The sequence below is a fragment of the Triticum aestivum genome, chromosome 1D (assembly GCF_018294505.1).
Source record: "Triticum aestivum cultivar Chinese Spring chromosome 1D, IWGSC CS RefSeq v2.1, whole genome shotgun sequence".
NCBI classification, from domain to species: domain Eukaryota; kingdom Viridiplantae; phylum Streptophyta; class Magnoliopsida; order Poales; family Poaceae; genus Triticum; species Triticum aestivum.
This window is the reverse complement of record NC_057796.1, coordinates 363,896,719-363,910,941: the sequence shown is the minus strand read 5'-3', so window position 1 is coordinate 363,910,941 and position 14,223 is coordinate 363,896,719.

Below are 14,223 nucleotides of genomic sequence, written 5' to 3'. Positions count from 1 at the left end.
CTCTCCCCCATTAATGCCCCCATCCACCATAACCCCTCTCCATTAGTTAGCTAGCTAGATTCACCTCTCCTCCCCAAAAATTAGATCTAGCTACCTATTTAGCCAACCACACGTGCTCTGTCGATCGTTCTCTCTCATCATCTAATTAACCGCGTGCTCTCGGTAGGGAGATCATATATATAGGTGAGTAAAAAGTTGTTCATTTCAAGAATGGGAATATGTATGTGAATGAGAATATGTGTGTTTGGGATATATATATATATATATATATATATGGAGAGATTTGTGCTAGTGACATGCCCTCGAGTTGCTTATGTTTTGCCGAAATGTCGATTTATTTCCGTTTGGGTGAATTTCGAGCAAACTCATATGTCCTATTTTTAGGCAAGGTCATGCCAAAATTTTATATATATGACTTTGAAGAATGCATTATTTATTTCATAACCCTTTTGCTTGTTATACCGTGCAGTCGGTGATGAAGGTGAGTGGATAGAAGTTGGAGCGGTACATGCAATCCGCGGTGATGGACATGTATGCAAATAATCGGACTAGGATTAGATGTCCGTGTGCAAGATGCAAGGAAGGAGTCCTTTTGGACCCTTTTGATCGTGGCACTTTGAAGGCACATCTGCTGGTGAATGGTTTCATGGATGGATATACTCAGTGGATAATGAAGAAGATGATGATGATGAGGACTTCCACATGGAAGGGAATAACGACATGGGGCTAGACGAAGAGATAACCGATCGAGTACAAGACGATGGCGCCGGACATGTCGGCGGGGAAGAGTCCGGAAATGACGACGGCGGCGGAGAAGATTCCGGACACGGCGAAGAAGAGTCCGGACATCATGGCGGAGAAGAGGCGGCGGTTAAGCCGCAGTCTTCGACGCTACTAAGTGCAGTCGTGCAGGACCCTCATGTTCGAGACCTCCTTCGCAAGAGTACGACTAGCGAGAGAGCTGCTTCTAGAGAGGAAGCCAAGCTGGTGCAACTTGAAGTAGACTCGAGGACTCCATTGTATGAAGGTTGCCATCCCGAGGTGACCCGCTTGAGTTTCACGGTCGAACTTCTAAAGACGAAGGCCAAAAATAAATGGACAGACAAAATCCTCGATGAACATTTGAAGTTTCTACATAATAAAGTTCTTCCCGCGGGGAACCTGTGTCCTACTAGTGTCGAGGAGGCCAAGAAAATCGTTTGCCCTTTTGATTTGCCGCACATTAGGTACCACGCATGCATCAACGATTGCATCATTTATCGGGGGGAGCACGCAGAAAAAACCAGTTGTCCAGTGTGCAATGCTTCTCGATACAAGAAGGCAGGAAAGAAAGCTCCTCAGAAAGTTGTATGGTACTTTCCGATCACTCCCCGTCTGCAGCGGTATTTCGTAGATCCTAAGGAAACAAAGGTCATGCGCTGGCACGCGGAGAGGAAGGAGCCCGACGATGGAAATGATCCGAGGCTGAGACACCTCGTAGATGGTAGCCAGTGGAGAGCATTCAACGCCGTATATGGATTTGCTGCAGAAGATGCAAGGAACATCATGCTTGGTGCGAGTACCGATGGCATGAATCCGTTTGGAAATCATTACACCAACCACAGCACATGGCCCGTGTTTGTATGGATGTACAACCTCCCCCCATGGAAGTGCATGAAGACAATGTACATACACATGAGCATGCTGATTCAAGGGCTAAAACAACAGGGAAATAGTATTAACCTGTATATGGGGCTTCTGCAAGAGGAACTAGACACGTTATGGAAAACACCGGCATGGACCTGGGATGCCAGCAAAGGAGAATATTTCCATATCGGAGCCACGCTGATGACGACAGTGCACAACTATCTCGGTTAGGGTTACACCTCAGGCCAGGTGTGCCACGGATACTGCGGATGCATGAGGTGCATGTATGATACAACGTCTCAGCAGCTTACGTCAATGAAACATGGCGGGTCCGGGAAAATCGTTTACATGGGGCATCGTAGATCGCTCGAGAAGGATGACCCCTGGAGAAAGCGTGGAGATCTATTCAATGGGTTGGCTGAGCTTCGAGGACCTCCACGTAAGAGTAGCAGCTCTGAAATCGACGAGCTGTTGAGAAACTGGGAACAATGCCCCGCGCCGGGAAAGATAAAAAAGGCACTGGAGCAGCTGCTCAAGGTATGGAAAACGAGGTCTGTTTTCTGGGACTTGGAGTACTGGCCCAATCACGACACACCTCATTGCCTTGATCCAATGCATATCACAAAGAATGTCCTCGAGAGCTTGCTTGGCACACTGATGAACATGCCGGAGAAGACCAAGGATGGGCTGAAGGCAAGGAAAGACTTGGAAGATTTGAAGATCAGGAAAGATCTCCACCGTAAAAAATCGATGGAGGAGAAGGAGATGGAGACGGAGGAGGGGGAAAGGGGCAGAAAAGTCAACAAGAAGGAGGAGAATTATTGCCCCCCTTCTTGCTTCACCTTAAGTGCGAAGGAGATTGATCAATTCATCAAGTGCCTTATGGGAATCAAAGTCAGTTCCGGTTACTGTGGGAAGATAAGCAGATTTCTAGACCCCAAGAAGAAAAGGTTCAGCGGGATGAAGTCTCATGACTGTCACGTGATGATGAAGTCTCATGACTGTCACGTGATACTCCCGGTTGCCATTAGAGGGATAATGGAGAAGCACGTCCGTGACACGCTTACTGGTCTCTGCAACTTCTTCGACGTTATATCTTGAAAGTCCATAAGTGTGAAGCAGCTCCGAAGGCATCAGGAAGAGATCGTTGTCATACTATGTGAGCTTGAGATGTACTTCCCGCCCGCGTTCTTTGACGTCATGGTGCATCTGTGTGTCCACATCGTGGACGACATCATCAACCTCGGGCCGACATTCCTTCACAGCATGATGCCATTCAAGAGGATGAATGGGGTCATCAAAGGATTCGTTCGTAACATGTCCCGTCCGGAAGGGAGCATCGTCCAGGGGTATCTGACGCATGAGTGCGTCTCCTTTTGCAAGAATTATATAAGCGTCGGAGACCCTATTGTTGGTTTGCCTGTCAAGAAGCACGATGGGAAGCTCGAAGGAGATGGTCACAACAACGGCCAGAGGGAATTGCACGTGGACTACTCGGATCGACGGAACGACTTTGATAGGGCTAACTTAGTAGTGCAACAACACCTAGATGTGGTAGATGATTATGTGGCACAGCACAAAGAAAGCATCGCAAAGAAGTACCGTGATAAGGGGATGCTCAAGACGGGCGACGAAGTTACTGTAGAGCACAACGCCACTTTCTTGCGCTGGTTCAAAGAGCAAGTTCTTGAAAATCCCCCGGAAGAGGGCAGTTCGGACGGATTGCTCATACACGCCTGAGCACATGGCCCCGCGCCGAAGCTCGCGACCTATCAGTCCTACGATATCAATGGGTACATGTTCTACACGGAGGCCAAAGACATGTACAGTGATTACCAGAACTCCGGGGTGACAATTCAATGCGTGACTGACGCCAACGGCACAACTGAAAGATTCTACGGAAGGGTCGAAGAGATCTGGAAGCTTGACTATGCTGGAATGCACGATGCGACGATGTTCCGTGTCAGATGGGCCAAGGACGTCATAAGAGAAAACAAGTATTTCACCACCATGTCTATACCCAACGCGAAGAGCACTCCCTTGAACGTTAACTTCATCGCCAAAAATGAGCCATGGGTACACGCTAAGCACGTGACACAATGCTTCCTCATAACCGACCCGGCCAATCCCAGCCATGTTGTCATGTGGAGATCCAAAAGGAGCATCATCGGAATGGATGGAGTAGCCAACGAGGAAGACTACGACCAATACGGCAACCCGATGAGGGAAGATGACGATGACGATGAAGCATACGTGAAAAGAAGAATCAATACTACATTACCTAAGAAAGATCGTAATCCATGGCTCCGGAAAAGTCACAAGGAGGGGCTCAATTACTCGGCAACGAACAAGAAAGGGAAGAAGCTCAATGTGAAACATCGTCGATGCAGCTAATCAGAAACCTACATTTATATATATGTATCTATTTTGTGTACGCACTTAAGTAACCGTTGTCGGTAAACTGATATATTACCACATGCACCGGTTCCGGTGATATTCGCGCAGTGGGGAGAGGGGGCGCCGTCGTCGGGAGAGAAATAAAAAACAGAAACAAAAGGGAGAAAGCAGTACAAAAGAAAAATAAAAGTAAACAGAAAAGAAAAGGAAAATAATAGAAGAAAATAAAACTAAAAACTAGAAAAGGAAAATAATAAAAAGAACAGATAAAAAAATTGGAACAGTTAACAGTAGTGCTGGATTGAGAACTAGTGCTATAGCTAAGTTAGCAGTAGCGCTGGACTCTAGAAAAGCGCTACTACTATGTGCCATTAGCAGTAGCGCTGCTTTACAACCCAGCGCTATGACTAAGTTAGCAATAGCGCTGGACGACAATCCAGCGCTACTACTATTTTGAGTTAACCTCAAATTTGGCCAAAACCGCCAAGTCCCAATTCTCCCCCACTCTCCCCACACCCTCTTCCCCCCACTCTGTCGCCGCCGCCGTCGCCCATCCCGCCCTCGCACCGTCCGTCGCCCCTGGCCGCTGCCGACCTCGTCGCCGGCCGTCTCCCGAGCCCGCGCCATCGACCACAACGCCGCCCCGCCTCTCCCCTGCTCCTACGCCCGCGCCCTCGACCTCGTCGCCCCTCCACCCGCCCTCGACCTCGCCGGCCCTTGCCCCGCGCCCGCCCTCGACGCTGCCGCCCTCTCCACCGCCCCGTAAGCATCTCCCTCTCCTCTCCCCTGCCCTCCTCTCTCTCTCTCACTAGCTCTGCTCTCTGCTCTCTCTCTCTAAGTTGGATGTATGAACCCTAGCTTGGAGATGTAGCAGAGAGTAGTTTAGGGCAATTTAGCAAATTGGTTTAGGAAATTTACTTTAGGAAATTTAGGAGCAAAGTTAGCAAATTAGGGCGGTAGGTGATTAGGTATAAAAACAGTAGAAAATAAAAAAGCAATATCAAATTAAAAAAAGTAGCAAATTTAGCAAAAAAAGTAGCAAATTTAGAAAAGTTATCTACTTTTCTTAGCAAATTAGGGCAGTAGGTGAATAGCCAATAGGTATAAAAACAGTAGCAATTTAAAAAAATAGTAGCAAAATTTAGGAAAATTAGCAAAATTTTGAGCAAGTTAGCAAAATTGGTAGAGAGAGAGAGAGAGCAAGTTTGTAGCTATTTTTGTAATTTTTGTGCATTTAAGTTCAAGCATGCTTTTGCTTGAATGATATATGTCGGTTTTGCAATGTTGGTTGCATGTCGAAAATAATCTGAGTGGCATATGTTTTGCCAGAATGTTGATCTATTTCCGTTCCGGCAAATTTCATGCGCTCCATATGTCCACTTTTTAGCAAAGGTCATGCCGAAAATTATCGTGATTTTCGGCATGACTTATGCTAGAAACTAGGACATATGGAGTACCCGGGATTTGCCGGAAGGGGAATGAATCAACATTCCGACCAAACATAGGCCCCTTTTTCCTCTTCATTATATCTTTTATTTACAATTGTCGATCAATAGGAAACATGTCTACCAACGCTGAAGTCGTGGGTGGTTCTGCTCGCCTTGAAGACCCCATCGTGGCAGCAAATCACTATTTCGATTATGTGGACGAACACCAGATGGGGTTGCATGGTGGCGACAGTGGCACCAACCCCGACACTGACACCGGCACCAGCACCGGGCAGACACCACCCCCGAGAGCGGCAACGATGCTGTCGTAGCCGGTAAAGCACCGAAGAAGAAGAGGACACGAAGACGAAACGAGCTTTGCATCGGACAAACTGTGGTCACGGAGATGCACCGCAAGAAGTTAGAGCCAACGGAGCCGGAGGAAGCGCGCTCGTGCTGGGGCAATCAACTTGGATGCATCCTCAGGGAAACTGCCAACATCAACAACGAGAGGTTGAGGCAGATACCACATATGGAGCGCATGCTCCTAAAGAAGTTGCACAATAGGTTCTTGTTCCCCGGACAGAATGAAGAAAAATATAAAGATCCGTGGGAAGACATCGCCATGACAAAGATAAACAACAAGGCGATGGTGACGTTCACCAACGACTTGTCCTCCTGGAAAGTTCGGGTGAAAAAAGTGATTGCGAAGAATGAACCGTGGTCCAAGATTCATGCTGATAATCCGTCAATAACGGAAGAAGACTTTGCAAAATTCAAGGAGAACTGCGGTAAAGAGAGTGTCAAGGCAAAGTCGGAGAAAATGAAGGCGCTCCAGGCCAGGAACACGCCTCCCCACCGACTCGGAAGCCGTGGTTACGAGGGGAAGAGGCACGTATGGGCCAAGGAGGACGCCGAACGTGAAAGTCACGGAATCCCAGATCCCTTGGCGGAGTTCACCGACCCGTTGGAGCATGACTGGATCAGGGCCCGGTACAAGTGGGACAAAGTCAAAAAGATCTTTTACACGGACCCGAACACGAGGGAGTTCATGAGACTTCTGGTAATTGTTATATTACCACATTATCATATTAGCTTCCAATCAATTCAACTGCACGTTTTGTCACATTAGTAAACCATCCACGTTCCTTTTGCAGAAAGAGCAGCACCAAAAGGCAGCCGAAAGTGATGAGACGTCACAGTCGTCGGCGAGGCCCAAGTGGGACACCCCATTCAACCGGGCCCTGAACATACTGAAATATGTCCCAGTGGACAAGCCACCGTCCTATGGACGTGTGCACGGCGTCAGAGATGGCGCCTCATGGAAGACGTGCTACCACGAGGAGCCAGAGGAAAGAAAGAAGAGTTGCTCCATCGTCACTCAGCAGAGCATCGACGAGAAGGTCAAGATTGCGGTTGACAAGACCAAAGGTGAGACCAAAGAAGAGTTGCTCGAGGCCGTCAATGCAGTGGTCACTGACGCGGTGGTCAGCTTGCTTCCGGCACTTTTCGATTTCACGAAGAACAATCCAAATGCACGCCGGAGGACTTTCCCCTTCCCAGCTTTGTCGGGGCAATTCGGCGAACACCAGAGCACCAGCACCTGCTCAAGCAACCACAAAAGGTCCCGCTCCTGTTCATAGCAGCCCGACCTCCGTCTCTTGCATCCTCGGTGGGCCTTCATCGCTGGCTGAGCTGGACGCCCTCATGGTAATTACGCATCATACCCTTTTCACCAGCATGTCTATAGTCTTCCATTTCAGTTGCCTTTCGGATGTTTGACGTCGCAGACATGTCTCCTTCGTACGCTGACGACACCCCATGCACCATACTCTACGACATCAAGGGCCAGAAGGTGGTCGTGGGAAAGGCAACGATCGTGAAGCCGAAGGACCGCATGTTCCACAACCGAGAGATGCCCGATGGTGTATTCAAGGTTAACGTGGCCAGTGTCTTTGCGGGCTTCAAGGATTTGCCTCCTCTGGTACCAGTCGATGACAACGAGACCCCTAAGATGATTGGCGCATGCAAGGGCTGGTTCTTGCCTTGGCCGAAGTCCCTTCTTCGTCTCGAGGCGCCCAGTATCACGCCAACGCCACCTTCTCAAGAAGGTATGAATACCATCCCACCTACCACATTACCTGCACCTATCGTGGAGAGTGATAGCGACAATGTGAGGGAGAGTCTCCATTAGTGCCATATGATGTAGCCCCCGCTGTTAAAGAAGCAAAGGTTGATGATGACACGAAGGATGATGATGTGGACCTAGACCAGTATTTCAATACCGCCTATGATGATGGAGGATTGATGGCTCGGGACGGCGAAGACTCAGGATATGAGCGTGGAGATGATGACTTGATGCTGCCTGATTTGCCTGAGCCGGAACGTCCTAATGTCGAATGCAAAAAGTCTCTCTTCAAGCGATCCTCGCAGGAGACGCCTTCCAGATGCCGCATGTACCCAGCAACCCCCCGAGGCCCGTGCACTGATTAGCCCGACGACACTGGGGGTGGTGGTTAGGGAAGGTATGGTGGGCTCACTACCGCCACCCGCCAATAAGAAAAGGAGGAGACCGGACAAGAAAGCCCCTAAAGGAGCTAGAGCTGCTTCAAGCAGCCAGCCGCCTCTGGAGCCCCGGGTGGTAGACAGAATACATGTCGAACGTAAGAAGCGTTTCCATGTCACCGGCGACCCGATCCTACCTGCCAAAGCGCTAGAGCACATACTGAACAATGATCTAAGGAGACTCCATGAAGATGTGCTAGCCAGAGAGAAAAGCCTTCTGATCGCGGAAAAACCTGGATACCCGCTTTACGCGGCTAAGGTGCCGGCTGGGAAGTTGTACGTCGAGAACTGGCCCGCGAATTAGTTCATCATGGATTTGACTACATCTACGACATGTTCCACATGACCAAGCTAGATTTCCAGTTCATCCGCATGTATGCGCTGTATCTGAACTACTTCATCAGGGTCGAGAACATCAAATATATCTGCGTCACGGACCCGTACTATATGCACGAGAGCTTGTTGGAAGTTTGCAAAGAGCACCGTGACTATGCGAGCAAGTACCTCGGCGAATTCATGATCGCTAATAAGGACAAGGAAGCAATTCTCGTGCCTTATCATCCCACGTAAGTCATCCGCACATATCCTTTCGTAAGTGTTAATCATTCCTTTGCAAGCATGGAGGCTAATTTGAGGTGTACTTAATTTGCGCAGCGGGGGGGGGGGGGCGCCGTCCTCATCGTTCTGTACCCGGAATACTCCCATGCTATGTACTTGGACTCATCGAAGAACATCAGGAAAAAGGATTACAAGCACATAAAGAGTGTTCTCGATAGTGCCCTGTTAACCTTCAGCCTGTCCGGTGGATATATCAAGGTGAAGAAGTACATGGGTCACGGCGGGCTGGCTTTCGGTCATAAGACCGACTTCTGCTGCATCCAGCAACCGGACACCAGTAGGGCTGATGGATTCTACCTCATCCATCACCTGCTCGACTACAGAAGGGATAATCAACGCCTTCGCATGTCACCTACTGCCAATCATGCCGAGATTGTCAGCTGGGCCACAAGCATAGGAAGTACATCGGATCATCGAATCAGAGCTGAGTTTTATCACGTACAGTGTGAACTTGCCCAAGTGATCATGAAGCAGGTCCTCGAACTAACAGGGATGTTCTACTATGGGCCAACGCGGGAAGATGTCCGAGCACTGCTAGTCGCTCAGCGTCTGGACCTGAAGCCTTTCAAAAAGCTCGGGTGCTTCCTCCCTGACTATGAAAATTGGACCGCCGACATGGACGACTGATTGTTGATGACAATGCATGTGTCATTATTGTCTTTTTCTATGGCAAAACTTTGAATTTATGCACGGCGAAACTATGTGATTTAACTAATCCGTGGTCCTGAACTAGCGTAGATCGCTCTAGTTAATTAGTTTGGGTATGAGGAACTTTGTCATTTATGTTTACTATTGGTTGCTTCTATTTTGCTCCCGGTTACCTCTTTGTTTTCTTAAGTACATTATGTTGCATATTATCATTCAATTCATCAACTCACGATGCAGGTACATAGATCAGAGATGGCGAATGGCTATTACGCCGTGTACGTTGGGAGGGTTCCAGGATTCTATGACACCGGGCAGCTGCTTAGGCCCAGGTGCACAGGTACCCGGGTTCTAGCCATAGTGGGTTCGACAGCAGAGCCGAAGCAGAAAGTAGTTACTTGAGGTGGACACTCCAGCATGAGCAGGGGCGGGACGGCCGGTACTACATAGTCGCGCTCTTGCTCATGTTGATTGGTCTTCTCTTCTACATCATGGTTTAGATAGAGATGATGAAACTTGTGTGTGTGCCATGACCATGCAGTTGCACTTATTCGAGACATGACATTATCGCACTTGTGTATCGCTATTTTCGAGATGTGATGATATTTGTGTTGAATGATGATGATGATGGTACGATGAGACTACTGTATGTCTATGATATGATGAGAATAGTGTATGTTTAGTATGATCTGATGAAACTATTGTATAGAGCATGTATAAATACAGCACAAATACGTAGGGGTGAGGGTCGGTGAAAGCAGGAACATTAGCAGTAGCGCTGGAAAGCACCTAGCAGTAGAACTTTCTTAGCAGCACCGCTTCATATGAACCAGCGCTGCAGATAGTTATCAGTAGCGCTGGTCCTGGAAGTGCTACTGCTAACACTCATTACCAGTAGCGCTGCCCATACTAGCGCTACTGCTACAACTTACCTGTAGCACGCTAGCAGTAGCGCTTGTCCCAGCGCTACTGCTATGTATATTTCAAGCGCTACTACTAGGGTTTTCCCTAGTAGTGCAGGGTTACCACTCAGAAGTTGTACACACCATTGTCGACCTACGAGGTTCGATAGTAACTTGATCTGAAGCTCCATGATCTTCATCATTAGCTTTCTCTTCAACTGAGGTAGGTGCCACGGAAACACCTTTCTGTGCTGCGCTACTCTCTGGTTGAAGTAAAGGTTCAACAACCTCATCAAGTTCTATCTTCCTCCCACTCAATTCTTTCGAGAGAAACTCTTTCTTGAGAAAGGACTTGTTCATAGCGATAAACACTTTGCCCTCAGATCTGAGATAGAAGGTATACCCAATCGTCTTGTTTGGGTATTCTATGAAGACACAATTTTCCGCTTTGGGTTCGAGCTTTTCTGGCCGAAGCCTATCGACATAAGCATCATAGCCCCAAACCTTAAGAAACAACAACTTAGGTTTCTTGCCAAACCATAGTTCATACGGTGTAGTCTCCATGGACTTAGATGGTGCCCTATTTAAAGTGAATGTAATTGTCTCTAATGCATAACCCCAAAATGATAGCGGTAGATCGGCAAGAGACATCATAGATCGCACCATGTCCAATAGGGTGCGATTACGACGTTCGGACACACCATTACTCTATGGTTTCCAGGTGGCGTCAATTGTGAAACTATTCCAACTTGTCTTTAGTGATTGCCAAACTCATAACTCAGATACTCTCCCCTTGATCAGATCGTATGCAATTGATCTTCTTGTTATGATGATTCTCATCTTCACTCTGAAATTGCTTGAATTTTTCAAACGTTTCAGACTTATGCTTCATTAAGTAAATATACCCATATCTACTCAATTCATCGATGATGGTGAGAAAATAAAGATATCCACTGCGTGCATCAACACTCATCGGACCGCACACATCAGCATGTGTGATTTCCAACAAGTCACTTGCCCTTTCCATTGTTCCAAAAAATGGGGTTTTAGTCATCTTGCCTATGAGGCATGGTTCGCATGTGCCAGGTGATTCAAAATCAAGTGACTCCAAAAGTCCATTAGCATGGAGGTTCTTCATGCGCTTTACACCAATATGACCTAAGCGGCAGTGCCACAAGAAAGTGGTACTATCGTTATCAACTCTACATCTTTTGGCATCAATGTTATGAACATGTGTATCACTACAACCGAGATTCAATAAAGCATTCACATTGGGTGCATGACCATAGAAGGTATTATTCATGTAAACAGAATAACCATTATTCTCTGACTTAAATGAATAACCGTATTGCAATAAACATGATCTAATCATGTTCATGTTCATGCTCAAGGTAGACACCAATGCAAGCAACATTTATCTGGGTTCAACTCTAATCCCAAAGGTAGAGGGATCGTGCGATGGTCATCATATCATCCTTGGAAATACTTCCAACACACATCGTCACCTCGCCCTTAGCTAGTCTCTGTTTATTCCGTAGCTTTTGTTTCGAGTTACCAATATTAGCAACTGAACCGGTATCCAATACTCATGTGCTACTAGGAGTACTAGTAAGGTACACATCAATAACACATATATCAAATATACTTTTGTAGAAGTTGCCAGCCTTTTTATCTACCAAGTATTTGTGGCAGTTCCGCTACCAGTGATCGTTCCCCTAATAGAAGCACTTCGTCTCGGGTTTGGGTTATCGGTTTCTTCACTGGAGCGGCAACTAGCTTGCCATTCATGAAGTTTCCCTTCTTGCCCTTGCCCTTCTTTGAAACCAGTGGTCTTGTTAACCATCAACACTAGATGCTCCTTCTTGATTTCTACATTTACGGCCTTAAGCACGACGAACAGCTCCAGGATCAACTTCCCTTGCATGTTATAGTTCATCACGAAACTGTAGTAGCTTGGTGATAGTGACTGGAGAACTCTGTCAAACTCTCTTATCTGGAAGATTAACTCCCACTTGATTCAATCGATTGAAGTACCCAGACATTCTGAGCACAAGCTCATTGGCTGAGCTATTCTCCTCCATCTTGTAGGCAAAGATCTTGTTAGAGGTCTCAAACCTCTCAACACGGGCATGAGCCTAAAATACCAATTTCAGCTCTTGGAACATCTCATATGTTACATGGCGTTCAAAACGCCTTTGGAGCCCCGACTCTAAGCCGTAAAGCATGGCGCACTAAACTATCAGGTAGTCATCAAGACGTGTCTGCCAGATGTTCACAACATCCACAGACGATGCCAGAGGGGTTGGCACACCGAGCAGTGCATCAAAGACAGAAGCCTTCTATGTAGCAGTGAGAACAATCCTCAGACTATGGCCCTAGTCCACACAATTGCTTACAATATCTTTCAACTTTAGTCTTTCTCTAGGAACGTATTAAAACAAGGAGCTAAAGCGCGAGTTATTAATCTACAACATAATTTGCAAAGACAATTTAGACTATGGTCATGATAATTAAGTTCATCTAATCAAATTATTCAATGAACTCCCACTCAGATAGACATCCCTCTAGTCATCTAAGTGATACATGATCCGAATCGACTAGGCTGTGTCCGATCATCACGTGAGACGGACTAGTCATCAACGGTGAACATGTCCATGTTGATCGCATCTATTATATGACTCATGTTTGACCTTTCGGTCTCTTGTGTTCCGAGGCCATGTCTGTACATGCTAGGCTCGTCGAGTCAACCTAACTGTTTCGCATGTGTAAATTTGGCTTACACCCATTGTATGCGAACGTTAGAATCTATCACATCCAATCATCACGTGGTGCTTTGAAACAACGAACCTTCGCAACGGTGCACAGTTAGGGGGAACACATTTCTTGAAATTTTAGCGGGGGGCATCTTATTTATGCTACCATCGTTCTAAGCAAATAAGATGTAAACATGAAAAACATCACATGCAAATCATAAAGTGACATGATACGGCCAATATCATCTTGCGCCTTTGATCTCCATCTTCGAGGCGCGGCATGATCAACTTCGTCACCGGCATGACACCATGGTCTCCATCATCGTGTCTTCACGAAGTTGTCTCACCAACTATTACTTCTACTACTATGGCTAACGGTTAGCAATAAAGTAAAGTAATTACATGGCGTTTTCAATGACACGCGGGTCATACAATAAATTAAGACAACTCCTATGGCTCCTGCCGGTTGTCATACTTATCGACATGCAAGTCGTGATTTCTGTTACAAGAACATGATCAATCTCATACATCACATATATCATTCATCACATCATTTTGGCCATATCACATCACATAGCATACCCTGCAAAAACAAGTTAGACGTCCTCTAATTGCTGTTGCATGTTTTACGTGGCTGGTATGGGTTTCTAGCAAGAACGTTTCTTATCTACGCAAAAGCCACAATGGTGATATGCCAATTGCTATTTACCCTTCATAAGGACCATCTTCATCAAATCCGATCCGACTAAAGTGGGAGAGACAGACACCCGCTAGCCACCTTATGCATCAAGTGCATGTCAGTCGATGGAACCTGTCTCACGTAAGCGTACGTGTAAGGTCGGTCTGGGCCGCTTCATCCCACAATGCCGCCGAATCAAGACAAGACTAGTAACGGTAAGAAAATTGAACAAATCATCGCCCACAACTACTTGTGTTCTACTCGTGCATAGAATCTACGCATAGACCTAGCTCTGATACCACTGTTGGGGAACGTAGCAATAATTCAAAATTTTCCTATGTGTCACCAAGATCAATCTAGGAGGTGCTAGCAACGAGAGAGAAAGGAAGTGCATCTTCATACCCTTGAAGATCGCTAAGCGGAAGCGTTACAAAAACGCGGTTGATGGAGTCGTACTCGCGGCGATTCAAATCGCGGAAGATCCGATCAAACGCCGAATGGATGACGCCTCCGCGTTCAACACACGTACAGCCCGGGGACGTCTCCTCCTTCTTGATCCATGTCGGGAACATAAGTGTGTAGACCCTACGGGTTCGGGAACCATGCAGACA